Source organism: Pantherophis guttatus, chromosome 12, assembly GCF_059756535.1.
Source record: "Pantherophis guttatus breed Tessera chromosome 12, ASM5975653v1, whole genome shotgun sequence".
In the NCBI taxonomy this organism is placed as follows: domain Eukaryota; kingdom Metazoa; phylum Chordata; class Lepidosauria; order Squamata; family Colubridae; genus Pantherophis; species Pantherophis guttatus.
The window spans coordinates 3954500-3967544 of record NC_142074.1 but is presented as its reverse complement, the minus strand read 5'-3'; the positions used below and the strand labels follow the sequence as shown (position 1 = coordinate 3967544).

The following is a 13045-nucleotide window of genomic DNA, read 5'->3' as shown; positions in this document are numbered from 1 at the left end:
TGCCAGATAAGAAAAACAAAGAACGGACCAACATAAGAGAGCTCAGCTTCAGTGCTCTCTGGGAGAAGAGGCCCCTTAGGAATAAGAACCAAGACCTAGCATGGAACTCTTAACTCTTCCTGCTCTATCTTCTCGATAAAGGTGTCTTGTACCAACCTCAGTTTTTCATGAACTGTGTTTCACTGCTTATCCCACTGAGGACATGACACTTCTTAAAAGTTCTACCTAGATCTCCTTCCTGCTTCATGGAGATGACAGGTATGCAACTGCGCAGATTACAGATGTTCTGATTTACAGAATGATGTATACAGTCCACTTTCCCTTAAGATCTCAGAGACCTTAAAGTAGTGGATTCTAAATACCATTCTGATAGATTCTATCTCCGTTTCTGCCACACCACAAGCATCAAGACCTGCATCATATAGAGCCGTGATGGCGAACCTATGGCATGGGTGCCAAAGGTGGCACACGGAACCATATCAGTGGGCACGTGAGCTCAGCTCTGGCGGGCATGCGTGCACCAGCCAGCTGATTTTTGGGCCTTCTGGGCCCACCAGAAGTAGGGAAACAGGCTGTTTCCAGGCTCCGGAGGGCCCCTGGACGGGTGGGGATGGCCGTTTTTGCCCTCCCCAGGCTCCTAGGGAGGCTCTGGAGCCTGGGGAGAGCAAAAAACGGACCTACCAGGCCCACCGTGCCATCGTGTGCCAAAAGCAGGGGGAGCATGGGGGGTCACGTGCGCATGAGTGGGGGACAGGGAGCATATAAGTATGGGTGTGGGCATGCGCGCGTGACACACACTCCGTGCTCCCCCGCTTTTGGCACGCAATAGCAAAAAGGTTAGCCATCACTGATATAGAGACATCTCGGGTGTGAAAGGCTGCGAGTTCAATTCCTGGTAGAGGATTTGAACCAGTGGTGGGTTGCTACCAGTTCTCCCCAGTTCTTGCAAACCGGTAGTGGAAATTTTGAGTAGTTCAGAGAACCGGTAAATAGTACCGCTGCCTGGCCCCGCCCCCAATCTATTTGCTGCCTCCTGAGTCCCAGCTGATTGGCTAGAAAGAAAAAATCAGGGCTCACTTGACAAAGAAGAGAAGAAAAAAAAACAAGAAACCTTAGCTTTAAATTGAGAAGCCAAGAAGCCTCCCAACTGATCGGCTAGAACCGATCCACTCTTTATAAACCGCTTGATGGTGGTAGATTGGCAATTGAGGCCAAGCTGCCTGAAAGCGGTTTCCGATGCTCTCGGTGGTGGCAGAGCGGCAAAAAACTGTTTAAACTCTTGCTGCGGCACTTCAAAGGTAAAAGGCAGTGTGGTGGTAGACCAGTGCGCTCCAAAAACAAATAGGTAGACCGGAACGCTCCAAGTACAAATGGGTAGACTGGTATGGCTCTGCAAGCAGTTAAAAGCCTCTTGACCAGTACCTCTGCTAAATCCCAAAGAATTGTTTGTCACATGACCATCAAACCATGCCCACAAAATAAGCCATGCCCACAGAACCGGTAGTAAAAAAAATTAGACCCCACCCCTGATTTGAACCCCAAAGAATAAGATCTGGCTATAGACCTTGGACGATTCCCAATAAGGACATGTACTGTCATGTACTGCCTCCTGGTGGATAATGTAATGGTGGCCAAAACCAGAGCCAGAACAGGGAGATCCTAGTTCAAATTCTCTCACTCAACTGCAAATCTCTTTAGGATCTCCCCAAAGCTGCTGGCATGTATGAGGCACGGAAGGGCAGGTTTTGAAAAATGCAACTGGCATATGGCAGCCACTCTAACATGGGGTCAGACGTATTGGAATTGTGAGAATAAGACAGCCCCAAAGTGGGGAGAACAAGGAAGCACCCCTTCAGTTTTCTGTACCATTTCTACATTCCTTTACTTTCCATGTAAATTTTTAAAAACCAGCCTTTTTCTGCTCACCAGTCTTCTCTACCAAGGAGCAGAAATCAGGAATGCTATTCTGTTCCATCATCCCTGCAGTTTAAAAAAATTCTTCTTCTTCCACATTTTAATTTTTTTTTATAAATAATTCAAGGCAACAAATAGATCTCTCTTTCTCCCCCTATTTTCCCCACAACAACAATTCTGTGAGGTGGGTTGGGCCGAGAGACCCAAAGTCAGCTACCTGGCTTTCATGCCTAAGGCAGGACTAGAACTCACCATCTCCTGGTGCTTTAACCACTAGACCAAACTGATTTTGCACTTCAAGTCACGATCAGCACATACTCTAATAAGAACCTGAGCAAACCCATTTCATAACACTCTACTCAGGGTTTTTTTTGGGGGGGGGGGCAGCATACAAATAAAACTGGTAGCATCCCAGTTTAGGACCCCAGAGTTCTTGACATCACATAGAAGCAGACTTTGCCCAAAAGGCTTCCACTAAAAACAGGCAAGGAGAAAAAAAAATGAAATCTGGGAGTGATGCTGTGGTAAGAATCTCACTCCAAGACAATTGAGCCTCAAATGATTGCCTGACTAGGTGGCTCAGTGGCTAAAGACACTGAGCTTGTTGATCAGAAAGGTTGGCAGTTCAGTGGTTCAAATCCCTAGTACAAGTCTCCTGCATGAGCAGGGGGTTGGACTAGATGACCTCCAAGGTCCCTTCCAACTCTGTTACTGTTAAATAGATTCCAGCCACATACAGGTAATCCTCAATTTATGACATCAATTGAGCCCAAAATCTCTGCTGCTAAGTGAGACCTTCGTTAACTGAGTTTTGTCCCTTTTTACAACCTTTCTTGGCAATTCATTATTAAATGAATCACTGCAGTTGTTAATACCATGGCTGTTAAGTGAATTGGGCTTCCCCGTTGACTTTGCTCATCAGAAGGTCACAAAAGTGGATCACATGATCCCAGGACACTGCAACCATCATAAATATGAGTCAGTTGCCAAACATCTGAACATCTGAATCTTGATCGCGAGACCATCAGGATGCTGCAAGGGTCATAGGTGTGAAAAATGGTCATAAGTCACTTTTTTCAGTGCCGCTGTAACTTTGAATGGTCCCTAAATGAACTGTTGTAAGTCAAGGACTACCTGTATTTAGTCCAAGCACCTTACATGATTGTGCTGCAAAAGAGGACTAGATCCTTTGGGGGAAACACCGGGCCAGATCACCTGAACTATGTACGAGTAGAAAGGTGAGGTGAAGGGAAATTGTGATGCAGACAAAGGTGTAGCTGGATTACCTGTAAATACAAGAGATTTAACTCAAGGAGTCAGGCATCAGTCTTTCGCAGCTGAGCCAAGATATGTTGGGAAAAGTGGGGGTGAGTTTTGTTTTATTTGAAATTATTATAGATCAAAACCTAATTTTACCAAATGCATCTTGTCAGAAGATTCCCCTTGGATAGATGCAAACTGCCAAATATTACTCCAATGGCAAAAGGGAAAAATAAAGTTGTCAACAACAAAACTGTATGCTAAAACTGTCAATGGTTTTGATTGGTGAATTCATTTATTCGCTAGCAATATTGTCATGCTGGGAAAATTATAATGTGTGTGTAAACCAACAGAGCTATCAAACATGTGTACCATAAATGAGTGGAAGCCTTAATGTCTCTTAATATGCAGCTCGGTTCCTCTATTAAGTATCACATGAACAATCAAGATTTTTTTTTCCTTTCTTTTTTTGGCTGAACTAGAGATTTGTACTCACTCTCCTCTTGCATTACTGAAAACAAACAAACAAATCCACAGCCCACTGAAGTTCCATGGATTGACCTATTCCTTCAATGTGATTTTTTTCCCATAGCCAAGTTCACCATTCCCAAACCGATTGGATCATCTGCGTTTCACATTTCATACCTCTCGGCAATGAAGGGGAAAGCATTATCAGCATTTCTCAAAATCAGAAAACAGACCACTTTCTACTTCATATTTATGACCGTTGCTGTGTCCTAGAATCACGTGACCTGCTTTTGCAACCTTCTGACAAGCAAAGTCAATGGGGAAACCAGATTCACTTACTGACTTAACAACTGCAGTGTTTCACTTAACAACTGTGGCAAGAAAGTTCGTAAAATGGGGCAAAACTCACAACAAATGTCTCACTTAACATCAGAAATGTTGCGCTCAATTGTAGCCATAAATCAAGGACTACCTGTATTTTGATTGATGCCAAATGTGGATTGGCCTTTCTTATTTTGGCACCAAAGATCAAAGTTCTTTGGTGCCAAAATAAGAAAGGCCAATCCACATTTGGCATCAATCAAAATACAGGTAGTCCTTGACTCCTGCCATTTTAGCCAAGAAATTTGACTCTAGTTGCAAGAAACCAATCAATGAAATGCTGTGGCCTGAAGCCCCATGGAGAAAGACAAGGAGCCAATCCAAACAAACATGGAGATCCTGTATTTAAGCCTACGTGGTGGTGATTATTTCTCCACCTTTAGGGCAACTGCTGATAGCCATCCAGCTGCCCTGTTTAGAGTGGCCCAATCCCTCTTGGGCAATAGGGCCACCAGATCCTCTGCAGGGCTGCAGTGAGGAGTATTCACACTATATGACAGATAAAGATCCTGACATTCACTCAGAAGTGGGCTTGGGGCATGTCCAAGTGAGCTGCCCAAGGCACAGTCTTTTAAGGTTATCTGGAATGAATTTGATCCTGAGATGCCCAAGGATGTGGCCGAGGTTCTCCTAGCTGTTAGTTTGGTCCTTTCTTTAGGAGTTCCTGGATCCTCCTGGGTTGGTAAGCAGTCCAGGAGGTCCCCAAGGAAGGAACCTGCCTCTTTGAGAGAGGAAGTTATTCTGCCAGCCTTGAAGGAGAGGGTGATACATCCCCTCCTCAAGAGGCCATCACTGGATACTTTCCACTCTGGACAAAATTGTCCAGTCTCCAACCTTCCCTTCATGGGGAAGACCATACAGAAGTTGGTTGGACAACAGTTGCAGGTGATTTTGGAGAAAATGGGTTATCTAGGTCTGTTTTGTTTAGATTTTAGATCGGGTCACAGTAAAGAGATAGCATTGGTTGATCACAATTCAACATCAGAAGTAGAGCTTCAATCTGGTGCTGCTTGATCTCTCATCAAGTTTCAATACCGTTGACTATGGTATCCTACTGGGTCGGCTATGGGAGTTGGGAGGAGAAACAGTGTGCTCCAATGCTTGCTTGCTTTCCCCAGTGGTCAACTTCAGTTTGTGTTGACAGGGTGGGGAGAGTTCACACCTGTGGCTCCTGTTCTGTGGGGGGTGAGGGCTTGATGCTTTCCTATAACAACTACGTGAAACCTCAGGTAAGGTCATCCATTGGTTTGGGGTTTGGAATCATCAGTATACCTCTACCTCAAGCTGTGCAGGTGAAGCTGTTTGGGTCTGAATGGGGCAGAACAGACTTTAACGCAATCCTGCCAAGTGACTGTTGGATACCTCCCCCTCCCAGTAGGGGAAAATCCCATCACTGGTCTTGGATGAGGTAACGCTTCACCCTTCTAAACTGGTACGCAACTTGGGGGTCCCTCTGAACTTGCAGCTCCTGCTCAGAGACCAGGTTGAACCTTTGCACAGGTTACTCTCTTGTACCAGTTGCATCCCTTTCTCAACTGGGAGCCCTTTCAGGAAGTTATTCATATCCTGGTCACTACAGTGGGCTCTACTTAGGGATGCCCTCGAAGACCAGCTGGAAATCTGGAGAATAAGGTATTTGTGGGACTACTGTTGGGACCACTGCTTTGATTTGGCTTGCTTTGATTTGTTTTGGACTGATTGTTTAAGTCTGGACTGATTATGCAATTGCATTTTTAACATTTTTATTGTACTGTATTTGTAAACCAACCAGAGTCTGCAGGAGTGGGCTGCTATAATGAATTTATAATAATACGTCTCCCAACAGAAGGAATAAGAAGTAGACAGAAGGAAAGACAATGTGGAAATGCTTGGAACAGAGTGAAAGAATCGTGTTTCTGAATGACACACAGAGGTGTGTGGAGTTACAAAAAGGAAGAAAAAGGATGGACAGTATGATTACAAACTGAAAAAGCTACGGAGGATGCAAAATGCATGTAGGTAGTCTTGATTTACAACCATTTATTTAGCGACTGTTCAAAGTTACAACAGCATTAACAAAAGTGACTTATGACCAGTCCTCACACTTATGACTGTTGCAGTGTCCCCACACTCATGTTATGCTAGTTGCAGCAGCCTGGGTCATGTGATCTTCACTGCAACCTTCCCACCCAGTCTTGCTTAATGACCATATGATTCACGTAACAACTGCAGTGTTAACCACCGTGGCAAAAAAGCTCATAAAATCAGGTGGACTCGCTTAACAGCTGTCTCGTTTAACAACAGAAACTCTGGTCCCGACAAATTGAGGACTACCTGTACACAAAAATGACTTTTGAATCAAATGAAGATGGATGTTACATAATGTATATAATAAAGTCAAAGACAGGAAAAAACAGCTAAGATTAAGAGTCAGAGTTTTTGAAGGAAATTTTTAAAAATGCTTTTTTTTAAATGTGTAGAGGGCTGAACAAGGAGCTCCCAGAGAGTGAATGACAATCAAAACATGAAAAATGGAAATTAAATGAAATTACAAACAAAAGCAATGAGCTGATTTGGGATGAAACAAGTGTGGGAGTGCCAGAAGAAGGATTTCAGATACGTGTAAAGGGCTGATTGTGACTTGCTGCAGAATGGGAACGGAAAGGTTTGTGCCCCAGGGGGAAAATATGAAAAGGAAGAGATAAAACTTGTGAGAATGCTTGAAAATGATTAAGGTGCTGGTGTAGATAGTACAGTGGGAAAAACCTGAAAATATGGATTTGGCTTGCTTATGGAGTGCTGTGCAACTAATTATTTGTCTGGGAGGGCATCTGGCAGAATTCCGATGGAATGCGACTGGCATGTGATATGCTAAAGGTAAAGCTTGAATGAGAATAAATAGAATAGTTAGCAAATGTTAGCGAATGTTAAGAGCAGAGAGCAAAGCAGAGGGTGAAGCCCTCTTGGTTATTTAAGTCTCTGTCTACCGTCTGTTCATCCATCCAGTTATCTATTCATCTATCTATCTATCTATCTATCTATCTATCTATCTATCTATCTGGCATTATTAAAAAATGTTAATAATAACATCAGAAGTGTGCCAATTAGGGGAGTGGGTGTAATCTGTTCTTTGGTATGCAGAGGATGTCTTGTTGTTGGTTAAGAACTGAGATGCTTTGCGACAAATGTCAGGTGGGTTGTATAATCCAAAGAGAAGCACGGCTCTGAACATTAATCTACCAAGGTAATTTGTGCTTCACAAAAAAAGTAGAGTGAAGAATTCCAAGCTATAGTATTAATGGCAAAAAACCCAGGTAAACTGATGAATTTGTGTATTTGGGTGCAACATTTATTAAACATTGAAAATGGACAGAGGAACTGTAAGATGCACAGATGCTGGTTGAAAGAGTAGCATGTGGTACATAGGGAGGAAGGAGCATTTGTTCAATGGAGCAAATACCGCTATCTTGTCTCTTCCTGATGTTGAAGTTAGGGTGTCAGGAGAAGCATGAAAGTTGAATGTTTCAGGAATGGAGAACCTACCAGAGGTGTGTGATAAAACAAGAAGAGGGAGGTTCGAGAATGACAGGGTGGTGAATGAAAGTGGACTGAAGAGGAAGATGAGTAACCATCAGAGAAGAAATAGATCAAGGTAGAACAGTCATGTTGAGGAAATGAATGAGGTTCAAACCACAAATATCTCAAGAAAGAAACAATGTCAAGAAGGCAAAGATTGAGAGAAATCACAAGTTGGATGGAACTAATGAGACCCTCAAATAGTAGAAATATCAAAAGGCTATTTATGAAGTGAGGTAATGGATTTGCTGGAAGGAGACACCCACCAAATTCTAGTTGCAGAGTGGGCTATACTTCTTTTTACCTCATCTCATGTCTTTAATTTCTTTGGCTGATAATTTCTCACGCCAATATCAGGCTAAATCCAAAAAACGAAGTAGAACAATCCAGCCAGCGTCCAGTTCTTTATTAGTTTACACACAGCAGACAGAATCTTGCCAGACTGAACCCCTACAACTCTCCTCCTAACAGATATACTAGGCAATCTTTACTCTCTTCTACTGTCTCCCATCCAGCTTGAGACTGTGCTATCTCTTGTCTCTCTTCCCTTCTAGAAACCTACTCCCTCCTTCCTGTAGTCCATCATAGTAGCCCCCTCCCCCCCATTAGGCATAATGTCTCACAGCCAGTGTTTTCCAAGCTTGGCCACTTTAAGATATGGGGACTTCAACTCCCACAATTCTGGAAATTGAAGTTGACACATCTTAAAGTGCCCAAGTTTGAAAAACACAGTCTTATTCTTTTTTTACACCACAATGCTAACCCTCAAAAAGATTGCAGGATGGCTACGATCTGGTATTGGCTGATCTGCATTTAACTATGCATGCATCTCTTTTATGGGCTTAAGACTCTTCTATTTCATCAAGCTGGCCTGGCCTAAATCTTTCCCCTTTTTAAATGTGGAAATTTTAAATTTGTTTTAATTATAGGGTCATGGGTAAGGCATTTTAAATTGGGGAGCCATTTTGGATTTAATTCTGTTTTAAACGTATTTTAATGTTTATATTGTATGTTTTTTAATCTTGGCTGTTCACCGCCCCGAGTCCTTCGGGAGAGGGGGTGGTATAAAAATCTAATAAATAAATAAATAAATAAATAAATGGGACCGCGACTGAAATTAATATTAATACCCAGCCACGTGGGTAATTATGGGGGCGACATGGCGCTCCCATGTGACACCTTGCCTGCGCGAGCTGCACTGGCTTCCGGTGGTCTTCCAGGTGCACTTCAAGGTATTGGTTCTCACCTTTAAAGCGCTCCATGGCTTAGGGCCCGGTTATTTGCGAGACCACCTTCTGCCACCGATAACCTCCCACCGGCCAACTCGGTCCCACAGAGAGGGCCTCCTTAGGATGCCGTCAGTCAAGCAATGTCGACTGACGACCCCCAGGGGGAGAGCCTTCTCTGTGGGGGCACCCACCCTCTGGAGCTACCCCCAGGAATACGACTAATCCCGGACCTCCGGACCTTCCATTGAGCTTTGAAGACCTTCCTATTTCAGCAAGCTGGGCTGGCTTAAAATTTTAATGGGTTATTTTAAGGGTAATGGGTTTTAATTTTTGGGAAGCCAATTTGATTTAATTCTGCTTTTAAATTATTTTAAATTTTGTATTGTATGTATTTTAATTTTGGCTGTGCACTGCCCTGAGTCCTTCGGGAGAAGGGCGGTATACAAATTTAAATAATAAATAAATAAATAAATAAATAAATAAATAAATAAATAAATAAACAAACAAACAGCCCCCTCCCTAGACGCTGTAGGACACAAACCTGTGCCCTTGTTTATAGCTGAGGAAATGAAAGTGATTGCAGGAGGAGGATGAGAAGAGACAAGACAAGAGCTATAAATAATGCATAGCTCAACCCTCTCCGTTACAATTCCAAGGTGGAAAGACCTGTCTATCATGTTCCCGTTGCTTTGTGAGAAGCTATCACACATTTGTAACACTAATTGATGTTCACAGGGATGAGAGTGGAGGAGACCGAGGCGCTTTCTGTTGGGACACCTCCGTTGCTTCATAAAAATTTAACCGCTGCTATTTTCAAGATTGCTGAGGGACCACAGACTCCCACACCAGAGTGTGTAGCTCCAGTGCGATGGGATGAATGAAAACTGGGCTCAAAAGATGCTGGCCACACGCTTGGCAACCGAGGCAGAAACTGCTGTGGCGGACAACTCGTGTCTAAGGAGAACCACAAGCAAGAGACTCGTGTTTTCCCCCTACCATTTTGGGCATTTCTCTTCAGCTCAACCTTCTTCTTCTTCTTTTGGGGGATTCAGCTGTTATTTCAGAAAAGCAGACTGAATGTATACAGGTAATCCTCGACTTACGACCACAAATGGAATCAACCGCTAAGCAAGATACTTGCTAAGTGAATTGTATTTATTTATTTATTTAATTTTTATACCGCCCTTCTCCCGAAGGACTCAGGGCAGTGCACAGCCAAAAATAAAAAACACATATAAAATTTAAAACAGTTTAAAAGGAATTAAATAATTTGGCCCATTTCAATTAAGACAAAGACAACCCATATAATTTAAAATTGATCTTGGTATTCAGGCCAGCACAGCTTGTTGAAACAACAGCGTCTTGAGGGCACGACGAAAGGTGCGTAGGTCAGGGATCATCCGTAAATCCTGGGGCAATTCATTCCAGAGGGCAGGTGCCCCCAAAGAGAAGGATCTCCCCCTGGGAATCACCAGTAGACATAGTTTGACCGACGGCACCCCGAGGAGTCCCTCTCTGTGGGAACGTACTGGCCGGTGGGAGGCTATCGGTAACAGAAGGCGATCTTGTAAGTACCCAGGTCCTAAGCCATGGAACGCTCTGAAGATAGTAACCAACACCTTGAATCGCACCCAGAAGACCTCCGGGAGCCAGTGCAGCTTGCACAGGAGAGGTGTTACATGGGTGCACCGTGTCGCTCCCATAATCTCCCGCACGGCTGCATTCTGGACCAAGTGGAGCCTCCGGGTATTCTTCAAGGGGAGCCCCATGTAGAGAGCATTACAGTAGTCCAGACGGGATGTGACGAGGGCGTGAGTGACCGTGCGCAAGGAGTCCCGATCCAAAAAGGGTCGCAACTGGCAGATCAGGCGAACCTGATAAAAAGCCCCTGATTTTATGAGCTTTTTTGCCATGGTTGTTAAGCAAATTACTTGTAGTTATTAAGTGAATCCGGCTTCCCCCATTTGCTTGTTGGAAGATGGCTGGGAAGGTCATACATGGTGGTCAAATGACCCTGGGATGCTGCCACCCTTGTAAATATATGCTGGTTGCCGAGGACTCAAATTCTGATCATGTGACCATAGTGTTACCGCAATGGTTGTAAGTGTGAGGACCAGTTATAAGTAACTTTTTTCAGTGCCATTGTAACTCTGAACAGTCACTAAATGAATGGTTGTAGGTCAAGGACCATTCAACTTACAACAGTTCATTCAATAACCGTTCAATGTTATGATGGCACTGAAAAAAGTGACAAGACCACTTTTCAGTTACAACCTTTGCAGCATCCCCAGGGTCACATGATCCAAATTCAGCTGCTTGGCAATTGGTTCATACTTACGACCGTTGCTGTGTCCCCAAGGTCACGTGATCCCCTTTTGCCACCTCCTGACAAGCAAAGTCAATGGGGAAGCCAGATTCACTTAACAAACGGGTTGCTAACTTTACCAACTGCACTGATTCACTTAACAACTGAGGCAAGAATGGTCGTAAAATGGGGCAAAACTCACTTAACAAATGTCTCACTTAACATCAGAAACTTTGGGCTCAACTGTGATCCTAAGTTGAGGACTACCTGTATTAGAAACCAAGACTAGAATTGTGCCTCTGAAGACCCCTGCGCTGAGATACCCAAGTGGCGACCACAATCGCCACTTGGGTATCTCACTTCCCAAAAGTGGGAAACCCCACTTTTGCACATCCTCAGAGGCCTATCTCAGCAAAACCATTTTGGAAGAGAAAGATGGCTATGCTGCAATCTCCCCTGCCTCTTGAAAATCCCTGAGTTCCCCACCCAAATTGTTCACACAGGAAATGCAAGGGAACCGTGAACTTGTTTCTGCGCCAATTCTCAAGTCACCCAGGTCATCTCAGCCCCCCCCCCCGAGAGGGCTCGCAATCTGGGTGTCCTCCTGGACGCACGGCTGTCTTTAGAAGAGCATATGATGGCTGTGGCCAGGGGGGCTTTTTATCAGGTTCGCCTGATTCGCCAGTTGCAGCCCTTTCTGGACCGGGACGCCTTGCGCACGGTCACTCACGCCCTTGTCACCTCCCGGCTGGACTATTGTAATGCTCTCTACATGGGGCTCCCCTTGAAGAGCACTCGGAGGCTCCAGCTGGTCCAGAATGCGGCCGCGCGGGTGGTTATGGGTGCAACTCGTTGTGCCCACATGACACCCCTCCTGCGCGAGCTGCACTGGCTCCCAGTGGTCTTCCGGGTGCGATTCAAGGTGTTGGTTACCACCTTTAAAGCGCTCCATGGCATAGGACCCGGGTACCTTCGAGACCGACTTCTGCCACCAATAGCCTCCCACCGGCCAGTTCACTCCCACAGAGAGGGACTCCTCGGGGTGCCATCAGCCAAGTTATGTCAGCTCGTGACACCCAGGGGGAGGGCCTTCTCTGTGGGAGCCCCAGCCCTGTGGAATGAACTGCCCCTGGAAATACGTAAGATCTCTGACCTCCGGGTGTTTCGTTGTGCACTCAAGACCCTGTTGTTCCGCCAGGCCGGGCTATCAACATAACAATTTTAAATTGGGTTTTAAATTCCTGGGATTTTAAATTGAGCCAAATTCATTTAATAATTTTAAACTATTTTAATTGATGTTTCTTGTGTTTTTAATAGGCTGTACACCGCCCTGAGTCCTTCAGGAGAAGGGCGGTATAGAAATAAAATTATTTATTTATTTATTTATTTATTCATCTGTCTCAATCAAAGGTGCTTTTTTTTTCTTCAAAAGGCAACTGGACTGTTTGTTTGTTTTTTCCTTGAGGAAGAAGAACCAAACAAAATTTCGTTTCTCTTCCCACCATCACAACTGATAATGTTTCTTGGATGAGATTTTTTTTTTTTTTTTTAATTTGATTTATATGCCGCCCTTCTCCGGAGACTCAGGGCGGCTTACAGTGCGTTCAGCAATAGCCTTCATACTTTTGTATATTTATACAAAGTCAGCTTATTGCCCCCACACACTGGGTCCTCATTTAACCTACCTTAGAAAGGATGGAAGGCTGAGTCAACCTTGAGCCTGGTAAGATTCAAACCTGCAGTAATTGCAAGCAGCAGATGTTAATAACAGTGCTTTAGTCCACTGTACTACAGGCTCTTTTATCTCTGCTATTCCCCCCCTCCCCCTCCAGCTCTGAAGTTGAGACCGGCTCCGCTTTGCATGTATGGCAGATCCTTTAGGACAGTGTCAACTTTTAAAATATGTGGATTTCAACTCCCAGGATTCTCTAGC

The 13045-nt window shown here is 44.3% G+C and overlaps 1 protein-coding gene across 1 annotated transcript in view; it reads right to left on the bottom strand.

Moving 5' to 3' along the window:
- Window positions 1-13045, bottom strand: part of NEXMIF (neurite extension and migration factor) — a 412598-nt gene that overhangs the window by 332281 nt on the left and 67272 nt on the right. The window lies entirely within an intron of this gene.